Source organism: Argopecten irradians, chromosome 2 (genome assembly GCF_041381155.1).
Source record: "Argopecten irradians isolate NY chromosome 2, Ai_NY, whole genome shotgun sequence".
Taxonomy (NCBI): Eukaryota; Metazoa; Mollusca; class Bivalvia; order Pectinida; family Pectinidae; genus Argopecten; species Argopecten irradians.
In genome coordinates, this window is record NC_091135.1 from 53,669,925 (window position 1) to 53,686,264 (window position 16,340).

The 16,340-nt window shown below is 35.5% G+C and overlaps 1 pseudogene; it reads left to right on the top strand.

The window, feature by feature from the left end:
- Nucleotides 1–227: 227 nt before the first annotated feature.
- On the top strand, nucleotides 228–14,187 carry LOC138316720 (solute carrier family 49 member 4 homolog; annotated as a pseudogene).
- Nucleotides 14,188–16,340: the final 2,153 nt, after the last annotated feature.

Here is a 16,340-nt window from a genome sequence, read left to right on the forward strand (position 1 = left end):
CACATGAAGCATGTTTGCAGCACTGGATGTGAAGGGCAGAGACAGAAAAGCAGCAGTGGACCGACTGTCAAGAACAGCAGAGAAGTCGTCCAGCTGGCTGTGGTGGAGACGACAACACATGAGCTGGACACTATCCACAGACGGGCAGTGATTTGGCCAACCTTTGTCGACTCGCCATCTTGAGGACGTTCAAAGTCGAAACGTTCAAGGAGAGGTGGACCTGGCTGATGACGTCTGTGGAGCTGCAATCCAGTGATTGTAATTAGGTTATGACAAGCATCTAAATGACAACTTAGAGGATTTGACATGTATTCTTGCTAAAATAAGCCCTACACAGATTTACAGGTAAGTGTTTTTTTACGTATTAGTAGGTGATACACAGTGGACAACTGCTAGGTCTATATGTACATGATAGAGCACAAGTGTGTCGATCCATGCGCTTTATTTAGGGGCCGGTAGGCGTTTTCTATCCAAGCAGAGTTAAAACAAAATGGCGACTGCCCGTCCTTAGAAACGCAAAGGGTTGTCTCAGAAACGATATTTGAAAAAAAAAATGTTTTAAATCTCAAATATATATTTTTTTAACTTGCATCGTCAGCTTTAACATGGAATTTGCAAGCGTGGGGTTAAAAGGAACTCAGGTCTGGTTCCTATTTTTGGTATACATGTAATCTAAAACGGAACGGGGACCTCGTTATTGGCTCCGTTTAAGAAATCGACGATATATAGAATTTTACTGTGACTTTATGTTATTGAAGGTTCAAAAGACGGTTCCTGTAAAAAAAACTAAAACACTGACATATCAGAAAAGGCCCCGCTCAATCTACATTACGATTAGAAAATGGAATATACAATTGAAGCTATCACTCGAAAAAGATTGATGACAGTATAGTACAAAAGGTCCCAGAGAATTATCGGCGCCTACCAAAGTAGTATATATTTCTGACAATGGAAAAAGAGATCTTTTCTTTTTTTTAAACTGTAAATATCAAAATACAAGATGGCTGCCTCTTGGCCATCTTGATGAATTTGCTTGAACGAGTTTTATGGCCCATCGACAACTAATGTCCTTCAGAGCCATTGTTTTAATAGATCTATCCAAAAATGTCATATGCACAACAAGATCCTAAGGGAAATCTACCTATAAAATTTGAGACCGATCCAGTTGGTACTTTCTAAGATAAAAGGGTAACAATTTTCAACTATCAAAATCCAAAATATATGCTTATCGGCCATCATGTTGACCAATTGGTCCACAAATGCAGTATACAAAACATGGGCGCCGGGGTAACCTACAAATGAAATTTGAAACAGTTCCTTGTCTTTTGATAAATAGTGGTAACAAAAAGCGAGACAGCCGGACGGACAGGCGGACAGACAACCATACAGACGGACGGACCGATCGACAGACAGACGGACAACCTGATTACTAAAAGGCACCCGTATTGCGATGCGATTATAAGCATCAGGATATTCAGTCTTTAACAGCAATGTCTACGCCAGCATCGGCCTAAACGGAACTCAGGTCTGGTTCGTAGTCTATTCATTAAAAAATTCTTCAACGTAACTCGGAACAGGCAACAATTCTATTATGTCCCAAGCACATTGACTGCTTTTATCTAAAATGATAGAAAATTTCCTTAAACATAACCTGAGTTTCGTTTTACTTAAACGGAACTCGGAAATGGGAGTTGATCGAAAACTGAATTATAGTGGATTCATCACTAGTAACCCATGAAAAAAGACAACTGGCAACATTTCTCATATGTCTTAGGCATATAGAATGATTTTATCCAAAATGATAGAAAATTTCCTTAAACGGAACTCGAAACTGGTTCCTAGTTCCGTTTTACTTAAACAGAACTGGGAAATAGGAGTTGATCGAAACCTAAATTAAAGTGGATTCCTCACTAGTAACCGATGAAAAAAGACAACAGGCAACATTTCTCATATGTCTTAGGAATATAGAATGATTTCATCTAAATAGATGGAGAATTTCTTTAAACGGAACTCGGAACTGGTTCCGAGTTCCGTTTTACTTAAACGGAACTGGGAGATAGGAGTTGATCAAAAACTGAATTAAAGTAGATCCATCACTAGTAGCCCATGAAAAAAGACAACTGGCAACATTTCTCATATGTCTTAGGCATATAGAATGATTTTATCTAAATAAATAGAAAATTTCCTTAAACGGAACTCGGAACTGGTTCCGAGTTCCGTTTTACTTAAACGGAACTCGGAAATGGGAGTTGATCGAAAACTGAATTAAAGTGGATTCATCACTATTAACCCATGAAAAACGACAACTGGCAACATTTCTCATATGTCTTAGGCAAATAGAATGATTTTATCTAAATAGATAGAAAATTTCCTTAAACGGAACTCGGAACTGGTTCCGAGTTCCGTTTTACTTAAACGGAACTGGGAAATAGGTGTTGATCGAAAACTAAATTAAAGTGGATTCATCACTAGTAACCCATGAAAAAAGACAACTGGCAACAGTTCTCATATGTCTTAGGCATATATAATGATTTCATCTTAATAGATAGAAAATTTCCTTAAACGGAACTCGGAACTGGTTCCGAGTTCCGTTTTACTTAAACGGAACTGGGAGATAGGAGTTGATCAAAAACTGAATTAAAGTAGATCCATCACTAGTAGCCCATGAAAAAAGACAACTGGCAACATTTCTCATATGTCTTAGGCATATAAAATGATTTTATCTAAATAGATAGAAAATTTCCTTAAACGGAACTCGGAACTGGTTCCGAGTTCCGTTTTACTTAAACGGAACTGGGAAATGGAAGTCTATCGAAAACTAAATTAAAGTGGATTTGCCACTATTAACCCATGAAAAAATGACAACTGGCAACATTTCTCATATGTCTTAGGTATATAGAATGATTTCATCTAAATAGATAGAAAATTTCCTTAAACGGAACTCGGAACTGGTTCCGAGTTCCGTTTTACTTAAACGGAACTGGGAAATGGAAGTCTATCGAAAACTAAATTAAAGTGGATTTGCCACTATTAACCCATGAAAAAATGACAACTGGCAACATTTCTCATATGTCTTAGGTATATAGAATGATTTCATCTAAATAGATAGAAAATTTCCTTAAACGGAACTCGGAACTGGTTCCGAGTTCCGTTTTACTTAAACGGAACTCGGAAATGGGAGTTGATCGAAAACTGAATTAAAGTGGATTCATCACTATTAACCCATGAAAAAAGACAACTGGCAACATTTCTCATATGTCTTAGGCAAATAGAATGATTTTATCTAAATAAATAGAAAATTTCCTTAAACGGAACTCGGAACTGGTTCCGAGTTCCGTTTTACTTAAACGGAAATAGATGTTATTTGAAAACGTATTTAAACTAGCTCTATCACAAATTATCCATGAAAAAACACAACAGAAAACATTTGTAATATGTTCAAATTACATAAATTGAATTTTTTAAAATTTTGTTTAAAAAACAAAATCCTTAAACGGAACTCGGAACTGGTTCCGAGTTCCGTTTTACTTAAACGGAACTCGGAACTGGTTCCGAGTTCCGTTTAGCTTAAACGGAACTCGGAACTCGGAACTCGGAACCAACTTCAGCCTCCCAAAACCTTCGGAGTTTAAGGGTTAAGGTGATAGCATACCGCGCCATGTCAACAAAACTTACTCAAAATCGCCCTCGATCGCGTTTCGGAAACTGATGGTGGCATATTTTAGTGCATTTTCCTAATGAGCCACTAGCCTGTGGGTTACTTCAAATATAACTAGCAAGGTGTTTTGAAAACAAAGAACTATTTTTTTTATAATTATTACTACATGTATTTGATTTTTTTTATCATCCACTAAGATTAGAGCGAATAGTTCATATATACATACCGTCATAATGTATGCAAATAAAAATGAAACCGAAATCTTTTGATTGGCCATATATCTGAACCAATGTCATTAACTGATATAAATACAATATTGTGACAAAAGAAAGTGGAACGAAGTATCTGGTGGTGTTGGAAGGTTGTACATTGCTACGATACAATCACCTCACCTTTCAATTATTTTATTTTCAATCTGCATACTATAGTTTACTCTATCAGATCCATAATATTCCTGACTGTGTTTTCCAGGTTTACGGAAGTCCCTGATTGGCTGTTGTGTACTGATGTTTCTCGGTACCGGTCTGCGCTGTATAACAAGCAACTCTGACTACACACTCTGGTAATGGCCGTGAACGCAGTTTCTAGAAATCCTTTATATCTGTGGATACAAGGACGTCTAGTTTACACGTTATTTTATTTTAGCATTACCCTTTACCTCTGCTTAGTTTATAGTTTAAAGGCCTAAGACCTTTTCAGAAACGGCATTTAATTTTCAAAATGAAATTAATCATTGATTTTTTTAAACCATTTGAAAAAATGTCAATCTTCATAACGCGAGTCGTATAATGATCCCCGTGGTCATCCAAATTACCACACCAAAGTTGACTATCATTGTTCTAGGCGAAACAACGAATCTGAACTGTTAATATAGATTAAGCAGAGAATTTGGCATTGCTGGATATCGTAACCTCATCTTAAGGCATTGACATTTACAGATAATCATATCCTACTTGTAACCAAATGTGTCTATACCATTTCAACAAAAGATGGTTTACCGCGATGTGTTGAGATATACAGTCTCCTGCCCATATTCGTGTGTACTGTTTGATAGCATAGTCACGAGTTACTACCTTACACTGGTATCACTGAGGTATACTTCCTCATGTCATAGAGAAGTACATCCCAACCTGTGTTATCATATATGTACCAACAGGAGAACCATTAAAGAAGGACCGATTTTGTAGAGTTTGACTTTTTCAGTCTGATAACATTTCTCTCATCACGATCTGTCAATTGTATTTAACTGTTTGGCGTATTTACAGGACAATGAACGTTTGTGCAGTACTGAATGGTATTGCCGGTACGGTGCCGTTTGCGGGGCCACCTCTTCTTGCTGCGGTGTGGTTCCCTCCAGACCAAAGAGCCACGACTACCGCTACATCGAGTGTCTTTAATTCCGGAGGAGTGGCAGTAGCCTTCATCTAAGGTGAGGTTAAAAACGGGGGTATGGCAATGGCCTTCAGGTCAAAACCAATGTGTGAGAAGTTTATATAATTATGGACCCGCCAGTAGGGGTCTAGATAAAATAAATCGGTGAAAATCATACTCTAAATAGCACTATATACGTAAAGGATGGAAAGCTACCCCACCTAGTTTTAGCGGCAAAAAAAATCACATTTCTAGCACCTCTTCATAAAAACTGTTACTACCGTTCGAAAGAGTGATAATTTTCCTTTTCAAATCCTCCTACACAACTACACAAAGTGTCGTCACTAAGACGATAGCAGTGATTTCATTTGAGCTACCATACATTATAATTATACTTGACTAATGAAATGACCAAACTGTTGCCTAAGGCCTCCACAATTGTATAATGCTTATGTCTTTTGGATTCGGATTAAATGTGCTTGTCATTCAAACGTTTCAATCAAAAGTTTGTTACTCTAATTTGTTCACGTGCTGTTATTCTCAAATACAGCTGCTTTCGTCAGTGTCTAATATGGTAAACGTCTTGCGATATATAGCAATTAAAATCAAGGTTTGTTGTTTTGTAGATGATAGTTATGGTTTCATTGTGATTTTTATTGTAACAGGTCCCGTGCTGGTCTCGTCACTACACTACCAACACAAAATCACCAACAGGTATCGTTAACTTAAACACACTGATTATACATGTATTGAAGGCTGACTATACTCTTCAGTGCTGTTTCGTTCAATGATAATGTCTGAATGGTTGATATGTAATATACATAATTGAAATGATAAATTATTTTTGCTCAGAGCAAATAAAAACTAGATTTGATCGCGATCAAAACACGTGATATATTAAAGATGCTCCACAGCCAGCGAATGGTATTTTTTCTCTATTAGCAGAGGATTTTCTTCAGTTACAAACAAAAGTTGATTAATTTACACCATAACTATTATTGAAAAGTGTTAGCTTCATATTCTAATTTAAGATGAAATTATTTTAAAAAATAATTTATTACTTCCCGAAAAAATTCCATGGCACTATGTTCTATATGGAAAGTACTTAGTACTTATTGTACATATGTACAATATACATTCACCAAAAGCAAACTATTATATTTTATATGCATTTTTTTTAAATTAGGCATATGTAAACACGATTATACATCAGTTATTATTCAAATGATGGGTGTCGTTTATGCTCTGTTCGCAGTGGAGCATATTTAACGAACAAACGATCACTTTAATACGTTATATAATATAATCGAAGGAACGAACGATAACTAGCGAACGAACAAGAGAAAAGAAGAGCAATGAACTAACGAATAAAGAATGATCGGATGAATAAAATGATGATTTTATATCCACATTGATATCATCTGTCTGTGCACACATCGTTACAGACAGACAGTGTCGACACTGCAAATGAAACGAAAATACTTTCAGGTATGATTTCATTAGGTCAGACAGACAAACACACGAACAAATGACAGAATGGATGGACAGACGGACAGCTGAATGAATGGACTCTCAGACACGCACACAATAACTGTCATTCATACACATTAATTACACATTAATAAAATGGCACACACGATCAAACACAAGTCCAGATGACCAACTTCAAACTAAGTTAGTTTGCTGTCTATGTGGTCCCAATCTTGTTTATACTCTCTATTTTCTCCATTGTTTGAACTTAGTTTGAAGGCGTACTGTTCTTCTGTCCTCCATCGCTGCAATTTATTTTCACTCAGTCTTCGGTACTGTAAGCATGTTTTACTGATGGTGGCTTTGTGTTCTAGGTGTATTTAGTTTGCATATACTGCACTACTAGCATAGTGCTAAGTGATTCATATCTGTTCTTAAGTCAACACCATTATCTGTCTTGCCTTCGCCATCTTCAGAGGCTCTGCTAACATTTGCAAAGTTTTACATAGAGGTACTCATGGTAATCTTCGCAAGGACTTGTATGTGGTCAATTCTAGTGCCACTACCGTCAAATTGATAGACGTCAGATGAGGTAGACATCCAAGCTTTGGCGGGAAAACCGTGCTTTGAACTTTCTCTAAGTCCTTCCTTAAGTGGTGTCTTCTGATGTTGCTGCAGTCGTTCACGATTTCATCGAACCAATTTCCCTGACATTATATCTGATTATTAAAAAGAAGGAATATCTTCCCCAGAATCCACATCAAACTTATTGAGATGCAGTTGGCGGCCGGGCATGAACGTGGTTTTTCAATATAAGTGCGGCCATCTCATCCATGAAGCCTCCTTTGGAAGACGAATTCCAAATGATATCCTTGCATTTTGTTCTTCGGTTTGCAAGTCTGATATTTGATGACTGCCAAATGATTTCGTTAAGATCTTTCCTGGAAATTTACTTGCAGTGGTCAGGAATAGGAATATTATATATCATCCATATGCATTGAATAGTTGCAGTCGGAATAAACCATTTGAAGCCTTGAATACCTTCTTGCTTTAGCCAAAATGTATTCGTTAGCTGTCATGAATATTTCCATTCCCCCGGCAAATATCTTACATTCCACATTCAAAAAGTAGATGATCATCAATTAATTTTTGTTGTCTACAATTTGTTTCTTTCGGAAACACCTCCTATGCTCTCTATAGTTTATCAGACATTCTATCTTTCTTCCAAATTATATTTCTGAGTCTCTACAGTATCCTTTATAACGTGTTGGCACATCTTGCATTTGTAGACAGTGTAAGGTATACAAATAGGTCATTGTGCTGATGCAGTGAAGATCTCCTTCAGGATAGGGTATTTCCAATTACATGATATAGACAATTTCGCAGAGCAATTTGTGATTTTTCTCTAATTGGATATGAAGTTACATTTTGTGTTAAAAAGTCTCTGCCAAAGCATCTTTTTAGAGATAAAGCATTAACACTGAGTTTTTGTATGTGTGTTCTTTCCAGAATGACAAATACTCCTATCGTGGACCTGATTCTAGAACTATACAATGTACATGTAATTATCTTTTAGGCATGAAAATAGATGTTAAATGTTTTTCAAGCTAGTGTAGGCTCAAAGGGTTAATGGTCCGATACCTTTTCAAAAGGATAAATACGGTGTATTTATAAGGACAACGTCGGGGATCATAAACGACCCGCTTTATGGAAATTTTGTATTTTTTGTATTTAATTCATCTATTCAGATTAGTTCAGAGAATAATGTAATATCTACAGAAGTTAATAATATTTGGAAGTTTTAAAGTTTTAAAGTAATGATTATTATCACCCGTTTTGGTTAAATTATGTACTTTTAGTTTAATGCTACCATACTTCTTGAATTTCAGATTGGCGGCCATTTTGAAAATTTTCATTTTGAAAATTAAATAAGAATCGAATTATTTTTGTCAAACGCTACAAAATAAAAATACTCACTGTATTTACATGTGTTTTATTTGCTTAAAGTCAACTTAGTCATTCATTATATTATTATTATATAAGGTATAGGTACATGTAGTAAATTAGGTGGCCATCTTGAAACACAAAATGGCGGTCTTTCTACATTAAATTAAACGCTACCAGAATGATCCATAATCAATAATAATAAGCATTAATACTATGGGTGAAGACGTTTAAAAATGTTAACTTAATGTTTTGCTTGATCACTGACAGAGTGAAATACGGAAACAACTTTTAGTTTAACGGCCATCTGGAATTTCAAAATGGGGGTCATTTTGAAATTAAGATAAGAATCAAAATATTTAATGCATCAATCATTACAAAAGTATCAATACTCTCATTATATTTGCAGGTGTGTATTTGCTAAAAGTTAGCTTGGCCAATTAGATGTATTATATACAGATATAGCTCGAAAAGTTGGCGGCCATCTTGTAATACAAAATGGCGATCCCACTACATGAAATTTTGCACTACCAAAATGTTCCAAAGTATCAATAATATGGGAGTAGACGTTTAAAGTTTGGGTCTAGCTGGTATAGAACGTGAGCTATGAGTCGCAGAAGGTGGTTTTTGGCGGCCATTTTGAAAAAAAAAATTGATGTCCTATATCTCCGCCATTTCGATTGATATAAACTTGAAATTGGTCATTTTATGTTTTAAAAGTGTTGAAGACAATATTCCCAAATCTTAATGTATGAAAAATCTGACATTAAATGATAGAGGCGCTGCGAGCTCACAAATTACGGGGAAAAATACGGAAAAGAACGAATCGCCATATGTTACTGCCATCTAGCCGTATATGACCTCGAAAACATATAACATGTTTGTAAATACAGGTTAAAATAAACTGAAAAATTTCCCATAAGGATAAATACAAATTAAAATGCCGAATTTTGATATCCTATATATCAGCCATTTCTAATTATATAATTGGTCATTTCGTGTATTATGTGCCTTAGAGCTGCTCTTTCATATGCGCCCTTCAAAACATTTCTATGGTAAATTTCATTTTTACCTTTGTTTGACCTCATTTGACCCCTAGCAACTCTTGACCTTGACATAATCTCTGATAACGTGTAGTGAAAAAAGTCCAGATATTGTGTATATATATTGGACAAGGAAGTAATTTCAGCTGTGTGGACAAAACAAAATTGTCAAATTTTCGAGGCGATCTGCCCCTTTATCAAGACAAACAAAACGAACACGATTACATAATAGGATACGAACAGTAATGTGGGACAAAGTAGACAAATATTAAATCATATAGCACAATGGAGCGCAATATATATATATAGTATGACATTCCACCTATCATTTGGTGGCTGGTGGTATTATTTATGTAAAAATGAATTATATATTATGAAATGTCGGTTAGCTTTTAATAATTATAATAAAAAGAAGAAAAGGAAACAGAACAGAAACAGTATGGATTTCCATCCGAAATGGAAATTCCTAAATAATAAGAAGAAGAAGAGGAAACAGTACAAAAAAAGGATTTCCATCCGAAGTGAAAATACCTAATAAATAATTCATTATAAAAGTTTTATTTCATGAATAAGTATAATGATGATGATAATAATACAGTAACCTGTGTGTCTTTTGAATGTTCTCTATAAAAACTGGTTATATTGACTATAAAACTACTTTGTTGTTTTAAGAACCGAGCTCAGCCTAACACCAACAACAGACGCCACACTCAACACAACTAGTATGTACCACATCATTTCACTCATACAACGAACCATCTTACCATGCAGTAGCATGCATTATCTGCTCCTGAGAAAAGGTACTCTGCCTTTTGATGTTATAATAGTTATCTTAACTCGCGGATATATATAAAGGATTGATCTTTATTTTGTTAGCATGATCGCAGTTGGCAACAAACGTATTCTAATCAACGAATATGGTCATTGCCAACTGAGTTGGCCCTTCGTATACACAGTCAAAATGAAAATCGATCCTTAATCTTTCTGAATACGTTGCATCGTTGAGCATAGTTACCCTTTCCTGGCTGTCTTATAAGGATGTGCCTCTTTCGCGTTCTTAGTTTTTAAAGCAGTTTTTCAACGACTTAAAAATATAAAATCGTGTAACGGAAACCTCATTGAGCAATTTCAGGAAACTGAATTGCACAAGAATCATGAGAAAAGACCAAAGAAAGTTGAAAAGTGTAGCTTTGTTCAATGAAACAATTAAGACATATCGACGTAAATTTTTGTTTTAGCATTACACAAAAGTATACATTATATATAAAAATGAAATGTATTTGTTGTTTATGCCTTGTGTGTCTTCCTTTCAGTTCTAACTAACTTCGATACTCTACAGAACGAGATAATGCGACTGATGTATATTGGTGAGTACGGTACTATCCACATGGCATGTTTCTTCATCTCTTTATTGGTTTTTTTCGATCGGAGGTGACATGATTGTTACTAACTTGAATACCAAAGTCGTTTTTGCGTTAAAAATAATGTGATAATGTATTATGTTTTGTTTTGTTATGTTCCGATACAGAGTGTGGCTATGCAGCTCTGCTTCTACTCCAAGTGATAATATATTCCCCTGACAAACCAGTTGAACTAGTTTATTCTTAATATTTCATCTTTAAGAATTCAAATAACAGTAAACTTTATATAAAGTTCGTACATAAAACGACTTTCCTTGATCTCGATCACTCAATTGTTTCGGTTTTTAGCTGACTATGGAAGGATGCTACATACATAGATGTATACTTAAGAAATAAACTGTTATCAGATTGAACATGCAGTTGATATGAAGCCCATCTGTCAAAAATCATAACCTTTTATTCATTACTATCATTAAAATTCAAAATTGTACGTGTAAATCTTTTGAATATCCCGTGTGCGCTAGTGTTGGCGTCAACAAGTTCAATAAACGGAACAGCCATAGCATCAACAAGCGAACAAATGAAAACTATGCGATAATATTTTTCAATACATGCTATTTTATCATATATATAAGACTATGACCGCACATCTTTAAAACCACATTTTAAATTATTTGACCGTTATGTATAGGCGTAAGTATACATTGTATAAATTGTAAATGACGCGACGAAAACGTTGAATATTCATACGCTTGACCAGATGGGAGTTTAAAGCCTGATATATTCCTATCTGGTTTAACATAGATTAAACGGGAAACTGAAAGTAGAATGGAAATATATATTATAATACTGTACAAGTATATGGTTTGTCGATATTGTCATCATCGGCCTCTCTGTTTTCAATTTTGCCTTTTAACAACCAACAAGACAGACATATGTGTATCATTTCATGTTTTATATATAACCACAATTGTTGACAGATTACGCTTCCGCTATAGACTCCACAGCTTGTTGTTATTGAAACAAATATTGATGATTAGATCCAAAAAGCGACTGAGCATAATCAGGGACGAATAGAAAACCTACAAATGTAATTTACGAAGAAAAAACATCGCATAGCATATATGTTAGATTAAGAAGAATATATGCAATAGCAGCTTGATTTTATCTAAACAATCTAGATAACCACCTTTATCCACAAAACGATCAGATAAGATTTTACTAACCACAGATGGCCGCATGACATCCATATTGTTTTGTTCCTCCAGGAACGGTAACCTTTGGCTGATTGCTGTCCTTCGTGATAATTATGGTATATTTATCAGCCGTATTGTTTTGTTCTTCCAAGAACGGTAATGGCATGTGCTGGCACTGCTGTCCTTTTTGATAATTATGGTATATTTATCAGCCGTATTGTTTTGTTCTTCCAAGAACGGTAACCTATAGCTGATTGCTATGGCATGTGCTGGCACTGCTGTCCTTCTTAATAATTATGGTATATTTATCAACCGTATTGTTTTGTTCTTCCAGAAACGGCAACCTTTGGTTGATTGTTATGGCGTATGGTGCCGCTGGTGTTTACGGAGTATATGGATCGGTATTTGACGTCATCCTTAACCCTGTGGGAGTTCCTCAGTCTGAAGCTGGCTGGATAGGGTTTTATTCTACTATAGCTGGATGTGCATCAGGACTGGTTATAGCCAGGTTTGTAGTTTGTATTTTTTAATATCACGAGAAGGGCTGATTACAATTCCATTATTAAAAGTTTTCGATACAGATTATCACATTTTGTTTTGTCTCATTTTTATTTCATAAAAGAAAATGACATTTGAAACTATTGTCTGCTTTAACTTAATATTCAATTATCATTTGTTGAGTTTGTTATTTCAGTATTCCTGGTCGGTGTGTTGTACTAGCGGCAGGTTCCTTTGTATGTGTAACCAAACTATAGCTTTAAGTACCGTTGAGTGGGAATTTGATTATTTGTTTGCTTCTTGTAAGGTATATTATAAAATCAACAAAGAATGTAGAAACCAAATAATACTGACATCAACCAAAGATGTATACACTTATTTATAATGATAATGAATAAATGAGACCTTCAACCCTTATCGATGCCACTTCAAATTTTTCAAGTGTTTTGAAATAGAATGTTACCGAAATGAAGGAAGCCTATCGCCAAAGGTCTTTTAGGTGATTTGAAATAAAGACTTTGTATCGGTTTAATATATTGTTATATTTGCCAGTTTAAATAAAAAATCTAATTTTCAGAACTTACTTTTGGTTATTGTTAGATTTCACTCGATTTTTGCATGAATGCCATCACCGAAGTATTTTTAATGAATATCATTAAATGAATGTTAGCTTTTCAGTCCAACTGTATGCCTCGAGTATCATGGGTGGCATGTTCCTGAACGGAGCGAATCCTCTGTTCTGCGAGCTAGCATGCGAAGCTGCCTACCCCGTATCCGAGGGACTGGCTGGAGGGTTCATGACCTGGCTTAACAACTTATTTGGCATTATGTTTCTCATGGCTCTGCTTATTCCGGGTATAGGTATGTATACGGCAATTTTGTTTTCATTAGGTAATGGGTGTACATATGGAAAATTTTAATGGCTCTTTGAATTCATAGAATAGGTTTCTTATGGTTTGGTTTGTCTTCCAATAATGAATTCAAAGTAAGGTCTTTCATATCAAAATTGTTTTAGAATGCTTGATATCTTGTTTCAAGTGTTGGTAACCGTAATGCAGTGTTTTCTCTTCTTGAGGGGAAAAACACTTATCATGTCTTGTCGAAGTTAAATCTCATCAATATCACCCTAGGTTCATTGCAGTCCTATGAATCAGGGATCACAATGACCCTCAGAGAGATTAGCACCTTTGTACTACTAATCTTCAGAAATGTTTCGTAGATTTTATTTTTGAATATTACACATTATTTCCAGGAACGGCTTGGATGAATTTCTGTTTGGTTGGAAATGTTGGACTCGGTTTATTAGTATTGTTAGTGTTCTCTGAGAAGTACACTCGGGCTGACATTGATATTACCGTCACAGAAGACGGTACAATGGACGTCCAAACGACCGTATATCAAGTTGTTACGTCATACACCTGAGTAATTCGCCTCTGTCCAGTTGGGATTCCTAATGGCTATGAATGCCAACTGAAAGACGTTCAATGCTTAAGTGACTGAACGAACGACGTCCAAACGTCCGCGAAAATACTTGTTACGTCGTATGCCTGAGTCGAATTTCTATGGCAATAGGATTGAAGACTTTTCATCCCATACACCAATTTGATTTATCATGAACCTGAGATCAAAATACTATAGACATTTAGATCGTCCGTACGCAAACCTTTCACGACATATACAATCAGTGTATCGTTGTTGGGTTATGAATATGTGTTATAATATATATGATTCAATTTATCGTTTATAAAGATAAAGTAATGTCATAATAGTCACAAAGGCCTTTGTTGCAAACAAAATTTAGTGACCGACTTCCTATGACATCGTCTTAAGTAAGACCAGTAGTAGTGGACTACAGTAAAATATTTATTGATATGTGTCTTATCTAGTCAGAGGTAAGGGGCGAATTACATTGGAATGTGTCTTATCTAGTCAGAGGTAAGGGGCGAATTACATTCCATGATACATTATTGATATGTGTCTTATCTAGTCAGAGGTAAGGGGCGAATTACATTCCATGATACATTATTGATATGTGTCTTATCTAGTTAGAGGTAAGGGGCGAATTACATTCCATGATACATTATTGATATGTGTCTAATCTAGTCAGAGGTAAGGGGCGAATTACATTCCATGATACATTATTGATATGTGTCTAATCTAGTCAGAGGTAAGGGGCGAATTACATTCCATGATACATTATTGATATGTGTCTAATCTAGTCAGAGGTAAGGGGCGAATTACATTCCATGATACATTATTGATATGTGTCTTATCTAGTTAGAGGTAAGGGGCGAATTACATTCCATGATACATTATTGATATGTGTCTAATCTAGCCAGAGGTAAGGGGCGAATTACATTCCATGATACATTATTGATATGTGTCTTATCTAGTTAGAGGTAAGGGGCGAATTACATTCCATGATACATTATTGATATGTGTCTAATCTAGCCAGAGGTAAGGGGCGAATTACATTCCATGATACATTATTGATATGTGTCTAATCTAGTCAGAGGTAAGGGGCGAATTACATTCCATGATACATTATTGATATGTGTCTAATCTAGTCAGAGGTAAGGGGCGAATTACATTCCATGATAAATCATTGATATGTGTCTAATCTAGTTAGAGGTAAGGGGCGAATTACATTCCATGATACATTATTGATATGTATCTAATCTAGCCAGAGGTAACGGGCGAATTACATTCCATGATACATTATTGATATGTGTCTAATCTAGCCAGAGGTAAGGGGCGAATACATTCCATGATACATTATTGATATGTGTCTAATCTAGTTAGAGGTAAGGGGGCGAATTACATTCCATGATACATTATTGATATGTGTCTAATCTAGCCAGAGGTAAGGGGCGAATTACATTCCATGATAAATTATTGATATGTGTCTAATCTAGCCAGAGGTAAGGGGCGAATTACATTCCATGATACATTATTGATATGTGTCTAATCTAGCCAGAGGTAAGGGGCGAATTACATTCCATGATACATTATTGATATGTGTCTAATCTAGTCAGAGGTAAGGGGCGAATTACATTCCATGATACATTATTGATATGTGTCTAATCTAGTCAGAGGTAAGGGGCGAATTACATTCCATGATACATTATTGATATGTGTCTAATCTAGCCAGAGGTAAGGGGCGAATTACATTCCATGATACATTATTGATATGTGTCTAATGTAGTCAGAGGTAAGGGGCGAATTACATTCCATGATAAATTATTGATATGTGTCTAATCTAGCCAGAGGTAAGGGGCGAATTACATTCCATGATACATTATTGATATGTGTCTAATCTAGCCAGAGGTAAGGGGCGAATTACATTCCGTGATAAATTATTGATATGTGTCTAATCTAGCCAGAGGTAAGGGGCGAATTACATTCCATGATACATAATTGATATGTGTCTAATGTAGTCAGAGGTAAGGGGCGAATTACATTCCATGATAAATCATTGATATGTGTCTAATGTAGTCAGAGGTAAGGGGCGAATTACATTCCATGATATATTATTGATATGTGTCTAATCTAGCCAGAGGTAAGGGGCGAATTACATTCCATGATACATTATTGATATGTGTCTAATGTAGTCAGAGGTAAGGGGCGAATTACATTCCATGATAAATTATTGATATGTGTCTAATGTAGTCAGAGGTAAGGGGCGAATTACATTCCATGATAAATTATTGATATGTGTCTAATCTAGTCAGAGGTAAGGGGCGAATTACATTCCATGATACATTATTGATATGTGTCTTATCTAGTTAGAGGTAAGGGG